The 10,411-nt window shown below is 37.7% G+C and overlaps 1 long non-coding RNA gene across 1 annotated transcript; it reads right to left on the bottom strand.

Moving 5' to 3' along the window:
• Positions 1–4,111: 4,111 nt before the first annotated feature.
• On the bottom strand, positions 4,112–10,075 carry LOC141434635 (uncharacterized). The gene is made up of 2 exons (XR_012452076.1): positions 9,909–10,075; positions 4,112–6,541 (listed from the first exon to the last, which is right to left on the bottom strand). It is a non-coding gene; the product is annotated as an uncharacterized lncRNA (long non-coding RNA).
• Between the last annotated feature and the right edge of the window lie 336 nt (positions 10,076–10,411).

Below are 10,411 nucleotides of genomic sequence, written 5' to 3'. Positions count from 1 at the left end.
CGCTAAGAGGGCTGTCCTCGAAAGGGTCTGCGACCCACCGAAACATCTTTTCATGTACCTCGTCCTGGCGGCAAACCACGACCACTCTGCAAGAGTGTCCGACTAAGAAGAAGAATATTTTAGATTCTTAAATTTAGAGGAAACACACACACACACACACACACACACGACACCACCATCCATCATCATCCATCATCATCCATCTTACGACATGCACGGAAGAAATGGAGAGGTGTAATTGTAGGAAAAAACAATCGGATAAAATGGGAAAAATCCTCGAGACTTAGATAGATAGATACTTAGATTAGATAACTTACAAGTAACGAGAAGTTACAATCAATAACACACTACGAATAAAAATAAAGGAAAGTATCATGAATGCACAACATGATATACGGTGACAGAATATCTGAACAGAAATATTTGAAAGCTTCAGAAAGGCTTCAGAGCAGTCAAACTGGTTTGACCTCCTTCAAGTTATCGGCTGGAAGTTCTCCAATCTTCGCCCATTGTCTTAGCCGCGGAATTTTGAAAGTAAGCACATACCTTCTAGGAGATGCCTATTGCAATAGTCATTTTTTTTCTTTATTGGGATACAATCGGCAAAATTATTAAGTACAAAGTAATAAGTAATATACTTACCTACATTATTATTAAAAAGGCCAAAACAGTTTTTATAGTTAACAATTGGTTGAGACAGGAGAGATTATCTATATAAAATTAAAGTTAAAGATGTACTTAAATGTAAAAATATTATTATTAAAAATGTATGCAACGGTATTATACAACGATCCTATAAATGGAGAGATAAATATAGGAATCACAACATTTCAAACATCTAATGCCTCACTGCATGACGACTACAAGGAGTCATTAGAAAATTGTGTTGATGATGATGATGATTTCATTAATTTAATTAATTGTAGAAATGACTTTGCTATCTTTAATTTTATTTAGGGTAGCCAGTATAAAGAAACTAGACGGTACATGAAGACATAGGTACTTACATAGACCAATTAAAACGTTTAAAGCAAGTGTTGCGAATGGCGAAGTAAGGCTAGTTTAAACTACTTCCACTTTGAACTTTTTACGAGTTCATTTTCAAGGCATAAGAATTGCCCAACACTGCACAAAATGCTAATATCTTCCAAACTCTCCCATTATTTTTTGATATTATGTATGAGTGATGTTTATATGTGTATATTTAAGTGGAAGTGGTGAAGGGCAGGTTCTGCATGAAAAATATATGTCACAAAACGACGCTGCGTTGCAATTTTATTGGGAGAAACAAGATAAAAAAATCTAAAGAAACTATGAAATAGCATCTAAATATCGCAAAGTAGATTCCGCGTAACAGCACTTAGAACCTCGTCTATAGATACTGAAGCATTACAAGATACAAAATGAAGCCACTTTGAGAGCGTTTTCAGACTGTCTGAATTCCAACAGCAAATTACAGTTTCAATGCAGTTCTGCTGTATTGTTCTATTGCGACTACAACATAAATGCAATTGTACTGCAATTTGAAAGTCTGCAAACTCGTCTGAATACTATCTTACTTAGCTAAGGAATAACTAGTTTTTTCTAGATCTAAACCCCAGCTTTAATATCAATCAAAGGTTAATTGACAAGTGCTTTTTTTGTTAATAAAAAACCTACAAAAACTAACACATATATTTATTACAAAAGCAAAGAGAAATAAACTTACCTATTTGAAGCCCCAAATCATTGACATAAATGTACCTTACGCTAAAATCATTATTTCAAATTTCACCCAGATCGCTAATGTTGGGCAGAGTGGCCATAAAGCATGGCAATGCGAATACGTTGATAGGGAAAACAAGCCTTCCCTATGGCCACCTGTAAAAGTGCGAATGAAATTAAATTTATAAATAAGTATGATAAATGCTAGAATGGCTAGTGTGACTATTTAGTATATAGCAAGCACTCCAAATCCATAACTACTCTTAGAATTAATTGTTTGTAAGGTACACAGTTACAAGATTTGCAATGTAAGCCTTATTGGACTTCGCACCTTCACCTTCGCGCCTTGTAGCACTGACTTCGTCTTTAACTATTGCAGCCACTCAACTTGCCGTTCAGTTTAGTTCAGTTCACTCAAGTTGAGTATGGTTCTATCATTATAAAGTTTAAAGTGACAGTGACGCAATTACTCCAATGACGTGGACTGTGGAATGATAATATATAATAAATGACAAATGAGGCAATAAAATATTGTATTCCAGTTTTTACCTTAAGATATCTTCGACTTGACAAAACCGGACTCAGCTTAACAAGTCAAATACTTACTAGCCCTATCTTGAGACACGTCTACGCAATTTGAAAGGGGTCTTGATGATTACCTTAAGAGATAGTTGACCTATTTCACTTAGGCTCAGCTCAGAGCCAGACGAGCTTGGACATTTAGCCAGTTATACGGGATATGGAGTTATATTCCAGAGTTCCAGTTATATAGCCTTGGGAGAAATTGGATTTCGAGTGCCAGCCGATAGACGATGGGGCGAAAAAATATAACGTGAATGACTGATTACCAACATGCTTCTTGCAGACGTCGGAGTCAAACTGGGTGTAAATTACTTATTTATTCGAATTATACTTACAAGCATGTATGCTTATCAAACATTAAATTTAATTCTATTTGCACAAATCGGATTATCTTTTACATACTCGATTCAGAGTAAAAAATTCTGCGATGTATTTAGTAAATGCTTATAATACGTTTTTTTAATAAGTTCTTTTTCACCATCAACATTTAACAGTACCTACCACAACTTTTGTGTGGAGTCTGACATTACACAAAAGATTTGTACTTCGACAGATCGAAGACAAGCTACATACAATTTTGATACCGAATCGGTGCTCTTTGTATCGTCGTTTTTTTTAATTTTACATTAGAATGGATGATTTTTTCCATTATGCTGAGCGGTTGGTTATAATTCAATGAATAAAAATACATATTTGTCCTTGAAAAGTTAGGATTTTTTTATAAAAATTATAGAAACAATCATTCGACCAAACTATATTGGTAACGATGTTTGTTGGCGTTAGCCTATAAAAATATTCTACTGACCGCATGCATAACGTACTAACCGCATAACTTACAGCGTTACCACTGCGTTACCAAATTATCAGGTGTTGCACGCTGAATGATATCGGGACAAATGAAATGTATGAATTATGTAGATACTGAGTATTTTGCGATACGATACAATTTACAAATTTCCCTACTTGTGTTAATATCGTATGGCGTCCGACAACTACTTAAAGGGTTAATGTCCATACACTGCACAAAAAAACCACACATTTAAGTGTTTTAGCACAATGTTTACTATAGGTATCACTTAATAAGAACTTTTTTAAGGGAATAACAGCATAACTTAGGAATTAATTATGTTATTATTTTCTCTCGATTACGATCATTCAAGGGCCAACTTTTTATCGCACTTTGTAATTACATAACCGCATGATTTATTAAGGCAGATGCGAGTGGAACAGCAACAATTTTATCGTTTATATACGATGGGCAATAAAATTGGTTCAGCGTTCCCCGTTTTTAATAACCAAGGCAAACAGGCTCGACAGACTCGGGCCGCGGCCGGCGACGCAGAATGGACTAACATTTTTTAAACCTGATACGCATCTCTAAAAATTATTAGCCAAACTAAATTGGAATTTTAATGCTTTTGGAGCTTAAACCCTTCAGGCTGCAGGTATAACTGAACAACGGTGCAAAAGTGAAGTGAAGTGTTGTTGGATAGTACGATAAAAATGCCACAAAGATATTTCTACTATACGGTGTATCAATAGACTTAGTGTAAACAAACTGATTTCATAATAATTCTTGTATGAACACCCACTGGATCGAATCAATAACACATTTATCTATAATCTTATCTTTAGTCTTTTAACTTGACGGCTTATCACTTTTTTCACCAAAATCCACTTGATTTCAATATTTAATTTTCATTGGAAAGACTTTCGTCAAAATCTGACTTTAATTCTTGAATGAAACATGTCGCTGCTTATCAATTAAAACGGCCCAACTCAAAATCGAACTTTTTTCAGTAGAGCGAATTAAAAATAAAACAAATTTAATTTTGGAATATCTTGTATTAAAATGAACGTAAAAACATTCTTCTATGTGCTATTAAGTCCCTTGGTTAATCAAGAATAGCTGCAGTATAAACTTATAATGAAATGGCACATCTTTATAACAATAAAATAATAAAAACAGTGACTACTTTGAGTTAAGTCTTAATATTTTTAATATTATTATGAGCAAGAACGTCACAACTCGTAATACTTACACAGTAATACAAGAAAGTATGGCAAATAACGACCTATTTGTCTTTAGGTCATGTGATAAAGTAAATTTTATCATGAATAATGTCGTATCAGATTTTGTGCACAAAATATAATATACATTTCTCTTTAATAACGACCCATCCTGTATTGCGCACAAAATTTTACATCAAAATTATTGTCAACAAGGTCTGAACACAACTTCCGACGTCGGACAAGGTCTAGATTTTGTTTTTAATTGCACATTAACGTTTGCGATACTTTCAATTATTCTCATTAATTACCTTTTATCATAATACAACATCTATTTAAGCATATAAAATCACATTATTATCACGAGATTTATAATATTTACCGTATTAAAGACTTTTTAGTGTATTTTAGAATAAAAAATTGAGTACTTCAAAAACACAACATAATTATACTGAGCGGCAAAAATTTGGCCCTCAAATGTATGCAGAATCGGTAATTTTGTAAGAAGGGTGGGCCAAATTTTGCGCCGCTGAGTATAATGATAAAACTTGTTACTAATCAAAATAAAATTCTCCAGATAAGAACAAAATCATCTTCTAGGACATGGAATTTTCATCCCGGTCAAGAGTTCCTGTGGGATAAAATTGACTAAAACATCATTATCATCCGTAGGACGTAGGACGTCCACTGTTGGACATAGGCCTCCCCCATAGGCTTCCAGTTGCTTCTGTTGGAAGCGGCCTGCATCCACCGTGAACCCGCAGCTTTAACCAGGTCATCCGTCCATCTCGTTGGTGGACGTCCTACGTTGCGTTTGTCGATTCGCAGTCTCCATTCGAGAACTTTTCAGTGCCAATGACCATCTGTTCTCCGTGCTATATGGCCTGCCTATTGCCACTTCAACGAGCTGATTCGCTTGGCTATGTCGGTGACCCCCGTTCTTCTACGTATCTCCTCATTTCTGATTCGATCCCGTAAAGAAACTCCGAGCATAGCTCTCTCCATAGCTCGCTAGGCAACTTTGAGCCATTTATAAGGCCAATAGTGAAGCACCACGTCTCCGATCCATATTATGTCATCACTGGCAAAACACACTGGACTTTTGTCTTAAGGCTCTTTGGGGTTTTGGACGAAAAGACGTTGTGGAGTTTCCCAAACGCTGCCCATCCGAGTTGGATTCGACGATTGACCTCCTCCTTCAAGTTTGACCTACCTAATTGACATACATACGCGTAAACAACTTCAAGAACCGAACTCTCAACCATAAAAGGGGCAGTCACCACACGGACATTCGACATAATCTTCGTCTTGTCCATGTTCATTTTGAGGCCTACCCATTGGCAGACTCGATTGAAGCCTTCAAGCATCGTGCTGATTTCTTCCATCGACTTTGCTGTGACCACAAAACAGTCGGCAAATCGAAGGTGCGTAATGTATTTGCCGTTGACATTGATGCCTAGTCCTTTCCATTCCGGAAGCTTAAAGGTGTTTTTCAAAGTGGCAGTAAACAGTTTTTGAGATATGACATCTCCCTGTCTTACGCCTCTTTTCAAGGGAATCGCCTTGGAACTGTGTTCCTGTACTCTGACCTCGGACTTAGACTCTGACATAGTAGCGTTTCTATACAAATACATCAACACTTCGATATACAGATAGTCATCGCTGGTGAGTCTCAAGCACTGCCTATGTTACGACCGAATCAAAGGCTTTCTCGTAGTCCACAAACGCTAGACATAGCGGCAAGTTAGACTCTTCGGTCTCCTGTATGACCTGCCGCAGCATGTATGTGGTCTACGGTACTATGACCTTTTCGGAACCCAGCTTGTTCGGGTTGTTGGAAGTCATCGAGCCTGTGATCGAGACGATTAACAATGACCATGGAAAACAGCTTATAAACATGGCTCAACAGCGAGATGGTCCTGTAGTTCTTCAATAAGGTGTTATCACCCTTCTAGAAGAACAACTTAACACCACCACGCTCTTGTTCCGTGCTTCTGGCGTTGTACCTTCGAGCAAGACTGAATTAAAGATCCTCTGAAGGATTTTAAGGACCGGTGATCCGCCCGCCTTCAGAAGCTCTGACGGCGTGATTCCGTCCTCACCCGGCGCCTTATTGTTCTTAAGCTGTTTCAAGGCCATCCTTATCACATACAGGCTGATATCCGGGATATTAGTCTTATTAATTAATCCGAGAAGACCTTTCTTCTTTTGCTCTGCCACTGCAAGTTTTTGTTGCTAATCATCTCTGAAACCAACCAACAATATTTTAGTTAACGTGATAGCGTGATAAACTAGTCAATTAAATATAATACTACTAGCTGTTGCCCGCGACTTTGCCCGCGTAGAAACCCTTTATCTCGGAAAATTCGTATTTTCCGGGAAAATAAGTATATATCTTAGGCCTCAAGTTATCTCTGTGCCAAATTTCATCGGGTTCGGTTTAGTGGTTTGGGCGTGAAAATGTAACAGACAGACACATAGATAGCGTTACTTTCGCATCTGTATTATTAGTAAAGACTATAACATAGCGTAATGCCAATTCGCGCTTGAATAAATAATTTGTTTTGGTAAATAGTGGCTATATTTGCTTTAAATAAACTAGTTATGAGTATGGTCTATGGTGCATAGTGTCCCAATTAGCTATTATATCATTTAACACGTTCGCGTGACCACCGTCAATATCCGACAAATAGGGTACTATGCGTTGTGTCACATAGTCTAATCACGTCAGACTTTATAAAAACGTTAAAGGAACTACGTGGTCGGACGTTCGGTGTTCATAATAAATTGCAGTAGTTCCATCCTTGCGCCGTATCATATTAAATTACCAAAAATCTTGCGCCACATAGTATAACATTTTTTGACTCCAAAAGAGGCGACGCACACGCTCTTAAATGTGACTACTCGCAGACGCACAACGTCGGTGGACGCTATATTTTGTTCCCGCGCCTATACATTCAGACATCCTGTTCACGTGACGGAGGACGCGCTCGCGCTGGTCGCGGCAGGTGGATTCAGCAACGAATTTGTCCACGCAGCTTTAGTATTATTTCAATATTTTTGTATGAATAATAGTGTATTTTTGTTATATGTTTCATTCTTAGTGATGTAAACTTTTACTCGGATGGGTTTTTTATTGTGTTTAGTGAGTTTTTAGGGAATTGTGATGCTATGGTTCTAACTCAATTACCGACTTATTTCTCACATCTAAACGAGTAATTTCGTAAAGTATATGTGTGTAGTTCTTGCTGTGATAGTATTATGAATAATACTGCTAATATTATTATCCTCAATTGATTTGAGAGCTTTTTTTCTTTTAGATTAATAAAAAACTACGAGCATATAAAAATGCTTCTGTGCAAGTCTTCGAGGAAGTTCAATCATCTCGAGAAACATCACCTGACCCTTATAGTGATGACGGGTAGTTTTAGCTTAGATGCAGACTACAACCCAGGAGGAGACGAAGGTTCCAGCGCGAGCAGCATTGGTAATATTGCTGTAGGTGCACCAATAAGAGCAACGTCTTTCCAGCAAGTCAACCACAAACTACCAAAGCAGCAAAGACTCTGACTCGGCTAGAATGTTATAGATGAGACTGTATACGCATCCTCCAGTTCAGACAGTATTTTTGACAGTTTTGGCTACCTAAACTTGGCTAACTAAATATCAAAATAAACAACAACCCAAGAAACCAAGGCATGAAGTACTCGGTAAGTATGAGGATGACCTAACATATCGGTATCGTCTAATATTATAATAGAGTCTTAGGAAATGACTTTACTTTGGAGTCTATCTCACTACCACAAGACCCGGCTGAACTGCAACCAGACATAGATTTAGAAAAAACTCTTACAGAATAACTTTGCTACCTGAACAGGAATCAAACTCTAAAAATACCCTGACAGCTTCATTTTTACTCCCTGAATAGGAACCAAGTTCTGAAATTATTGATTGGTAGTGAAGTTTCACATCAAACACCACCCACCATATTCTGGAAATAAAGAAGGTAACCAGCTCTCTATTCTTATCATCGGGAGATCATCCTAGCCATCTTCTTTTACTAGATACTGCAGCATCATGCTCTTAGCAACCGGTAACGACAGTTCTCCAGTATCAACACCGTACCATGAAATGGTGGAAACAGATCAAGGATCTCCACAGGCACAGGCACCGGGGAAGGACCGAGCTCAATTTCTCTTTATATTTCATTAATTAAATACAAGATAAATTGGCAAAGCTACAACTACATCATACATCTCGTAGTATCAGTTCGTTACCATTCATTACCGGTTGCTGAGAGCATGATGCTGCAGTATTTAGTAAAAGAAGATGTCTAGGATGATCTCCCGATGATAAAAATTAGAGAGTTAGTTACTTACCCTCTTTATTTCCAGGATATGGCGGTGTTGGATGTGAAACCTCACTATCATCAATAATTTCCGAGCTTGGTTCTTGTTCAAGGAGTAAAAATGACGCTGTTAGGGTATTTTCAGTTTGATTCCTGTTCAGGTAGCAAAGGGTACTTATTGTGTGAGAGCTTTTTCCAAATCTACTTATGTCTGGTTGCAGTTCAGCCGGGTCTTGAGGTAGTGAGATAATCTCAGAGGTAAAGTCAATTCCTATATAAGACTATCTAAAATCTCAGATGATACCGATATAGTTAGTGTATCATCATCACACTTCCCGAGTACGTCATGTCTTGGCCTTGGCTTCTTGGGCTATTGTTTATTACTTGTTAGGCTTCAGTGCCAAACGATTGTCAAAAATACTGTCCGAACTGGAAGATGCATATACAGATTTATCTATAACACTAGCTGAGTCAGAGACTTCGCTGCTTTGGTATATAGTATGTGGCCGACTTGCTGGAAATACATTGCTGTGATTGGTGCACCTACGGAGACGTTACTAACGCTGCTTGCGCTGGAACCTTTTTCTCGTCCTGGGCTGTCTGCATCTGATCCAAACTACCCGTCATCAATATATAGGGTCATGTAATGTTTCTCGAGATGATTGAACTTCCTCGATGACATGCATAGAAGCATTTATTACATGCTTGCAGTTTTCTATCCATTTAAAACAAGAAAAAGCCATTTGCCAGTATGATATGGCTGCCGTAATATGACGTTGCTTTATTCTTTTAGTATAACGTTACATCGCATTGTGACACTACGTCAATTGACGTTTCGATCATGTTGCCGTAATATGACGTTGCTACGTTATTGTAGTATTATGTTACGTCACTATGTGACACAACGTCATTTGACGATTCGATAATATTGTCGTGATATGACGTTGTTAAGAATATGTATAATTACAATATCAGTTGTACGGTAGAACGTCTATAAACGGTGACGATTAATCCCGCATGCGCCGTAACGCTAACTATTTTCTGTATACAGTCAAAGCTCAACTTGTAATGACGTGACGTCTCATTGTATGGAAAAAGTTGTGCGATATCGCATTGACCGAAAATTTTGGGCGTTCGCGCGAACGTGTTAAGCATGGCTTACTTTATTCGATAGACAGGCATATTTTGCATGGTAACAATAAAAATCGTTTTCCGTTTCGTAAATATAGGCTAAATTCTACATATGAATAAGTAGTATACTTACTTTTTCATGAAGAATGTCGCACTTCGTAATGTAACACTATTGCAAAAAAAAAGGCACAAATAATTAGCTTCCCTTTTCGTAAAGATGACTGTATTTTGCGATGCAGCCTTATTGCATAAACAATAAGTAACGATCCCGCGGGTTTTTTCGCGATGTGCCGTTGTTCACCAGAGATCGTAGTAAAGTTGTCAAAAGCCGCGGCGCAACTGGCATGCGGCCGCTCTTACCGTAAAAATAGCGTCAAGTTTCAACCAATCACATAACGGCACATTGCTGCCACGGGGTCATTTTTTGAAGTAGCGACTTGGGTGTCTTATTCACGACAAAGTTTAGCTTATTCTCCACGCAGTTTATAGTTAGTACGAAAATGGTAGTATTTGCAATAGTGACTTATTTAGATAAGCAGCGATGTGTATAAATCTGTAGTAGCATAGACTAGCGTAGAGATGGTGGAAAATTTGACATTTTAAAAATCGATTGATGCCGATTGAATAAGCGATTTT

Source organism: Choristoneura fumiferana, chromosome 14 (genome assembly GCF_025370935.1).
Source record: "Choristoneura fumiferana chromosome 14, NRCan_CFum_1, whole genome shotgun sequence".
Taxonomy (NCBI): domain Eukaryota; kingdom Metazoa; phylum Arthropoda; class Insecta; order Lepidoptera; family Tortricidae; genus Choristoneura; species Choristoneura fumiferana.
The sequence above is the reverse complement of the archived record's forward strand: the minus strand, read 5'-3'. Positions and strand labels throughout refer to the sequence as shown.